This window comes from Rhinolophus hipposideros, assembly GCF_964194185.1.
Source record: "Rhinolophus hipposideros genome assembly, chromosome: 12".
Taxonomy (NCBI): domain Eukaryota; kingdom Metazoa; phylum Chordata; class Mammalia; order Chiroptera; family Rhinolophidae; genus Rhinolophus; species Rhinolophus hipposideros.
Window position 1 is genome coordinate 74,801,835 of NC_138058.1, and position 7,765 is coordinate 74,809,599.

A 7,765-nucleotide genomic window follows, 5' to 3' on the forward strand; every position below is an offset into this window, starting at 1 on the left:
AACCACCCAGGAGGGCCGTGTCTGGAGAAAGGAGAGGAGTGAAGGTGGAATCCCAGAATATATCCCAGAATATAGATTTTAATTTGTGGTACGAAAGATAGAGTGGTCTAGAGTTGGTCTCGCACTAGAAACCTCCCCTGTAGATCATGCCTCTCTTGGGAATTACGTCTCCTTTTTTCTCCCTTTCCTGGGATTTCTCTTGCTTGAAAGAGGCTGACCACCAAAGAAACGCAGAGCTGGGACCAGGGCTGGGTTCAAGGCAGGCCAGGCTGCCAGCGGTGCCATGGTGCAGATGGCCGGACCCCAACACCTATGGTCCCTTTCCAGAATGCTCATCCCAATAGGAATTATTTTACCCAGCCTGCCTTGCAACTGGCCCGTGTGACTAGCATCCACCCACTGGGTGGAGCCGAAGTGCAAGGTGCCCCCTCTGGGCCAAGGATTCCAAAAGTCGGTCAGCCTCCTCCACACTTCTCTCCCCTGTCACCAGCTAGATGCCGGTGACAGTGACATAGTAAACATGGAAGAAGCCTGGGTCCTTGAGTTCCTTCAAGGATAAGACCCACCCCAACTGGGAACATCCACAGTGACAACTGCTTTGAAGGGGGATGAACTTTTATTTTAGTCTTCACATATATGTTGGGTCTCTGTGTCAGCCGACCTTAGCTAATTTCGAGCTCTGTCCTGAGCCAGAGGGACAAAAATAATCTCCTGGACTCACGTATAGTCCAGACCAGCTCAAGAGTGAGGGTTTTCAGTAGAGGTTCAAGACCAAAATCTTTGCAAATTGTTACATATCCACTTGCCAGTATCTTCTCTTCTGCCTTTTATGTATTTAACTCAATGACCCATGGGACTAACGGGAGCCAAGATGGCAGCTGCTGTCTTGTGCCTGAGATTTGTCCCTGCTACCTTAGGACCCTATGGCTGCAGGTTACATAGACACACTCCAGGAAGCTCAATGACACCGAAAAGATGGCACCAGCGTAGAAGGATGTCCCCACAGTGCCTGAGTCTCTTGGGATTTACAACTGAAAACGGCGGTAAAGGCATAACATGGACTCCCATTTATGGCTTCTGGGTTGCTTTCTGCACGTGTCCTCTGTTACCCTCTTTCTATTGAAGACCTCCCCTTACTCATGTATCGTTTCTTCTTTTCCATGACTGAAGCAGCATGTGGAAGCCATCTTCTCTCCAGCCTTGACTTCGTGTGACCTTTTGGCTATAACACCCCACCAGTAATAGATAACTTTGTTCTTTTCTTTACATCAAATTCCAAAGAGCTGCTCTGCCCATTTTGCTTTTTAAGTCAGCCCACGGGACACATCAGGTCTCGGGGTCCTGCCTCCCCCACCAGTCTAGTCAGTTGTGATCAGGGTCACATGGAGACATTTGTATTTTAAAAAATGGCTTTTGGGGGCAGCAGGAATGATGCACAAAGCAGATGTTGTCCAAGGGGAATGTGGGATGACAGGCTGCGGTCGGTGTCTTTGGCGCAATAGCAAGCGGTAAAGTGCTAAATAAATGTTGGCTCTCATCATATAATACAAATATAAATATAATTATGTACAATAAATTTCACACCAACTAGGTCTTAGGCATTGTGTTAAGGTGTTGGAGAAACAAATTATAAAATAGCCCTTATTCTTAATACTTAACAGTTTATTTGGGTGGGAGGGATAAAAGCATGCATATAAATAATTAATAATAAATCATAGTAAACCAGTAAATAGGCCTACTTTTTAATGTCAAATTATTTTCTAGTATCTCAAATAACCATATACAGTTGGTATTTGTTGAGCAATGTGCATGGTTTAGCTCATGAAGCTTTTGCATTGGCACTTTACAGACAGGGTGGTGGTTTTTCGGAGAACAGAACTTAGTTCCTGGGTTCTGTGACTGGCTCGTGGTCCCAGAGCTCAGCAGGGCTTATTCTGACTCTCCTGTGGCTCTGAATCCATTGCCTTCCCGAGCATCTCGCTGCAGGACAAATGCCACACATTCTGAATCCCTTCATGACCATACAGAGGGATCAAAGGAGGACATCTGTCAGGATTTGGGGTCTGATCACTTCCGGGAGCAGAGCAGAATGGTGATGTGGGTGGAGCATCTTTCCTGAAGCAGAGGAGGTGGTCTGGCTTAGGTGTTTGCTTTGAGCAAGCAAGCTGAGAGCAGAGCCCCTCATCTGGACCATCTTCGTCACACCTGGAACTACACCTGTGAGGGTAACAGGTCTTAGATGGAGTTGGACTGGTGGAGAGTTTGTTCAAAACAAACAACTAATCTGTGTTAGACTGTGCATTAGGAGGATGGTGATGAGAACACTGGATGTTATTCCTCTGTAATTGCTAATTTTTGTAGGATGAAATAAGGTCTTACTTATCAGTAGCTATGGTATTCGCTACTTGTGTCAACCATTTTGAAGTTTACATCTGGCTTTGCACTGTGGTTTAAGCAATTTAGGATTGTATTTCATCCCTATATTAATTAAACTACATTATGAAGCACTAACTACATCCTAGGTTCTGGGAACCTAAAGATCAATAGACCAGGTTCACATCTTAAGGGGCTTCCAGAGTCTATATTAAGATGGAAAGATCATCCCCCTTCAAGTTCAGCTTTTGGTCGAATGACATGGGCCGACAGATCCTGACTTTCTGCCTCCATGAGATGGGGGTTTTAGTACCTACCTTATTCATAAAGATATTTTCAGAATGAAATAGGAGGATACTTTGAAAGCTAAAGCAGCCACCCTGGTGCCTGGCTGTGTCAGTGCTCCTATCACATCCCCCACTAACTCAACAACTGACTTGGGAATGGACACAGACAGGCACACAATCAATATTAGATCTTTGGTTTTATTCTCCCGCTTTACATCTTATTCTTTTAGTCCCTCCCAAGAGAACATTGTCTTTTTCTCAGATTCTACGGAATTGCTGACACATATGGGGTCTGACAATAAAGTTTGCGAACTCATCCTAGAACTAGTGCCACATGCCTCATGCTGAATATCACTACGGTCACCTTTGAAGTACTCCCCTTGGGAAGCTATGCACCGACGCCAGCACCTAATCCACCATTCAAAGCAATGTTGGAACTGTTTTCTGGAATGGCCATCAGAGCTGTGATTGTATGACCCTTGACGTCCTGAATGTCATCAAAATGTCTTCCTTTCAGTATTTCCTTTATCTTTGGATAAAGAAAGAAGTCATTGGGGGCCAGATCAGGTGAGCAGGGAGGGTGTTCCAATACAGTTATTTGTTTACTGGCTAAAATCTCCCTCACAGACAGTGCCCTGTGAGCTGGTGCATTGTCGTGATGCAAGAGCCATGAATTGTTGGAGAAAAGTTCTGGTCGTCTAACTTTTTCACGCAGCCTTTTCAGCACTTCTAAACAGTGAACTTGGTTAACTGTTTGTCCAGTTGTTACAAATTCATAATGAATAATCCCTCTGATATCAAAGAAGGTTAGCAACAGCATTGCAACAAGTCCACGAACTTAATTGTCAGACCTCGTATGCAAGTGATGGTCAACGAGATTCTTCTCTACTCTGGCCAATCCTCACCCATGCATTTACAGTCTGTGTTTTGAAATAAAATAGACTCTTCTTTTGTACACACTGATTACAGTGCATGTTCTTGCTAAAATCCAGCCTGTATATTTATTGGCCATTTTTTCTTATTAGTCCCATTGGACAATTTGAAGTTATTGCTATTCTCTAAAAAGCATTTCCCAATAGTTACTGGGATGACAGAAATATTCTACATATGCAGCTATTAAACATTTGACTATTGACCACTTGAAATATGACTGGTGCTATGGGGGAACTGAATTTTTAATTTAATTTGATTTCAGTTTAAATTTAAATACTTACACGTGGCTAGTGGCAGCTGTATTGGATGGTGCAACTTTCGATGATTAAGAACCCACTTAATCAGATGTCACCTATTCTCGTCTTTTCTATTCAAATCATCCAAAAAGATATTTAACAGACTAGATATCAAAGCTAATTCCAGGAAAACCACTCAGTATTATCAGGCTTGCTGTTACCTCCTCCCACATGAACGTGTAACCAATACCGGAACGCCAGGCTGTGAACCAACCACCTAAACACAGCAGAGCAGTAGAGTGGCGCTTTCTGGATGGAATGAGACTCACCGTGCTGAGATATCTACAGCCCACCACACTCTTCAGTATAACATTCCTCGAAGCTGGATCTGAGACTGATTTCCAGAAGAGGGAAATCTGTGTGTCCATACCTTGCTCCAGGTAAAGGGAATAAGACACAAAGTGTGGTGCATTTGGGGCCTGAGCTGAGGCCACCAAGCAGCGTGGAGGGCGGAGGCCAGGCTGTGAAGCCTGAAAGCGTCACCATCAGTGGTATCGCAGACTGAGGGTGAAACGCTGTGATCCCAGATGGCTACAACATTGCCTGCCATCTGGCAGCAGTTGGATGCAGAGTCCGATCTGATGAATCCCAGCCAGACAGCTGGTATCAGATATTAGAAAATGCAGAGTCCAAACTCCAGAGCAGTTTTTCACAAAGCTGCCTCTGAGCCCGGGGTCCTGGGAAAGGGGGCTAAGGTCTTACAATGCTGGCCCATGGGGTGAGGACGCTCCACATTTTTATGTATGTTTTTAATAACCTCGTTATGTACCCATAAGGGAGTACAGGGCAAGTTAATTCTTAAACTGATGTTAGCTTCTTGTCCAAACTGTGCTTCACCCAGATCATTACTGTCTTTTTTCCCCAGTGTGATGTGGAAAAGCCTTTCTCCGACAGCACATCTCAAGTTTACTTGTGAAACATGCAGCTACTATCCGTGATATAACAACGGTGAGTGGAGGAATAATTACCAAACACAGACCTTCTCAGAAACAATCCCCAGAGAGGAAGTCTCCCTAGTGATGGCCTACGAGTCAGTGCCATGTCCCGGGGGTGGTCAGGGTTCCTGAAGCACCGTGGTCCTAAGACCAGAAGCCCCTTAAGTACAGGTGATATAGAAGCCCCCCCACCCCTTGTGACGTCCTGGGAACAGCTTTCAACACCCAGCATAAATGATTGTGCAAAAATGGTCACAGGTCACTAACCTGCAAACAAAATTCTTTCTATTAACAATTACAGTTCTCACGTTCAGCTGTAAAGAAAAGAGCTGTCATTTTCCCCCCCTTCTGCCTACCACTGTTTGGCATGAGTTATTAAGCCATGTCCTGGAAAAAAGCCAACTGTGTATCATTCATGTGAACTGAGGAGCTGTGAATTTTTCAGTGTGATATCATACACATGCAAATGAATACCCACGTCTGCCAAGCTCACTGGAACAAAGACATTTTTAGGAAGGTAAGTATGTGTAAAACGCTTTGTGATAACCCAGATATGCAGCTGACAAGGAATGGAGAGGATATGTTTTCCCCCCTGAAGTTGCTTTCTGCCTGGCCCCCTTAAAAAGACATTAGCGGGAAGACCCAGCTGCCAGGAGATGTGGTGGCAGAAAGTGCAGCCGCGTGAATTTATGAGGCCCAGGGTTGGACTCTTTAGACTGTAGGCTGGGCTTGGCTTCGGGGCCTTCTTGCCCAGCAGGGCTGCTCAGGCCAGGGGCTGCACCATTTCCAAGCCTTTTAATTGATTGGTTTCTCTGATCAAAAGCCTTGGAATGCTGGAGTATCCAGGATCCTTTCTGTTCTGTCCCAATTCCAAACTGGCTCTGGAATTATATCAGTGATAATTTCGTTCCAAGCTTAGATCCATAAGGAATTCTAATCTTGCGATATTTTGGGACACGTAGTGGCTTTTACTAGGTAGTTTTATTTCAGAAGCCCTCCAGGGAAGTACAATGAGCTCAGGGCACCAGGGTGCTACTAGTTTGGGAAAGTGTTGCGTAGAGTGAGGGAAGAGCCCTCTGAGTCTTCGGATACGAGGGCAAAAGAGAACATATAAGAAGCAGGAAAAAGAAATGTTAAGAGGACAAAATAATATTTGAAAGGAAATCAAAATGCTCAGAGGTCCTTCCGTGAATGCTTGCTAGCTAGCTAGTGTCTGACAGGCAGCGTTTGGGTAATAATACTGGGCAGGCTTACCTGTTTGTCCGTCCAGACCCCCCCTCTGCTAGATGGATGTTCCCAGAGTGCTCTCCTTTTACATCCACCCTCCTCCAGACAGCTTCCATCCCGATTCGGGGCCAGGGAGTGCGGTGTGACTGCCTGTCTGTCACTCCTTCAGTGATGGAAGTTGTAAATTTATTCTGGTGGACATGGGTGATTGGCTCAGGTAAGCAGCTTAGCACTAAACCTTTCGGAGAGTACATCCTTTCCTGTAAAGTATACAGTCTCTTAGAATTAAAGTCCACGTTCTTTTGACTGTGTCATGATAGAATGGCTAGTGCATTACTTCAGCAGTAAGGGCGTGCTTCTGGGCAGGTAGAACTCGGTACCTGGAGAAACGCTGGGAAGCCACCCTCGGCCACTCAGGCAAAACTCAGCACCAGGGACAGCCACTACTGTGAAGGTATTACATGGGACTTTCCCTGTTCCTGGGGAATTTCGGCCGAGAACCTGACACTGAGGACCCCAGGTGACAGTGCCTACACAGAAAAGCGAGGCACATCCCTACAGGGCTTGCAAACAGGTGTTCAGAACTGTCTATCAGCATGGTCTCCACCTCTAGCCTATTGAAGAGAATCCTTAAACTTGAGCAGGAATTAATTCCTTTTCAAAGGAATGTGTCTGTGTAGGTTACTAGTCTGCATCTAGTGCCTTCTCATCAGGAGAACTGAGGGAGATCCAGTATTCCACCTGTTAAGATTGGGGTTGTTGCTTTCCGGTGGTGACGACCTCCCCAAGAGAGCATGACTCTTGCTAAGGATCTCTTTCATCCCTCTCCAGAAGAGGAGAAGAGGAAACACAAGAAGAAGGGCCTGGTTCAGAGCCCCAATTCCCACTTCACGGACATGAAATGCCCAGGAGACTATAAATCCCCACTGATGTTAGCTATGCACAAATGGTGGTTGAGTGTGTTGGCTGCTCTGTGGTCCTCTGTCTACCTCCAGGAGGAAAAGCAAAGCTTACAGAGGATGCTGCTTCAGAAAGAAGCAGCACGAAAAGCTCCCTGAGTCAAGATGAGTGAGAAACCATCCCGTTAAACACATTTTGGATTAAAAAAAAAAAAATTGGGGTCGTCAGCCAGAAGGTGAAACTCCTCTCTTCTCATGTGTACCCCCATCCCATCCTACCTCAATGACTGCCAAACTGCAGCCACCATGCCCTCCCCCCCAGAGCTGAGCGTTCAGAGTTTTCAGGAGCACCTGACCTGTCTGCATTCTGGGGGCAGAGGGCTTGGTGCCTGACTCCAGCCTGGGGGACAGTGAAGGTGGGCGTCAGTGGGGACTCCATGGGGTACAGTGAAGACAGAACAGCGAGAAGAGACTTGTGCTCCCGAGTTTGGCAGCATAAGGATGTACAGAATTTCATATCATCCAAATAAAGCCTCTAGAAACTGGGAGTATTGAACAGACTAAGAAGAAACAATAGAATTCTAGGAACATTGGGATTTTCAGCATGGATTTTTAATATATCTCTCGTTGAAATGGACTAAACTATAACAGAAAAGTAAACATGATACAGAAAGATCACTAAGGCAAAACTAGAGAAGTTTCTGATCTTATCATATACATTTTGAGGAGTAGTCAAATGTATAGTAGTCAAAAGCAGTAAAATGAAGAAGCCACAAGTAAGATACACAATTCTGGCCCCCGCCCCCAGAGGGTGG

At 45.5% G+C, this 7,765-nt stretch overlaps 1 pseudogene across 1 annotated transcript; it reads left to right on the plus strand.

Annotated features, from left to right (window-relative positions):
- Window positions 1–6,845: 6,845 nt before the first annotated feature.
- Window positions 6,846–7,119, plus strand: LOC308506037 (small ribosomal subunit protein eS27-like; annotated as a pseudogene). The gene has a single exon. The product of its transcript is annotated as a small ribosomal subunit protein eS27-like (transcript).
- The last annotated feature ends 646 nt before the right edge of the window (window positions 7,120–7,765 follow it).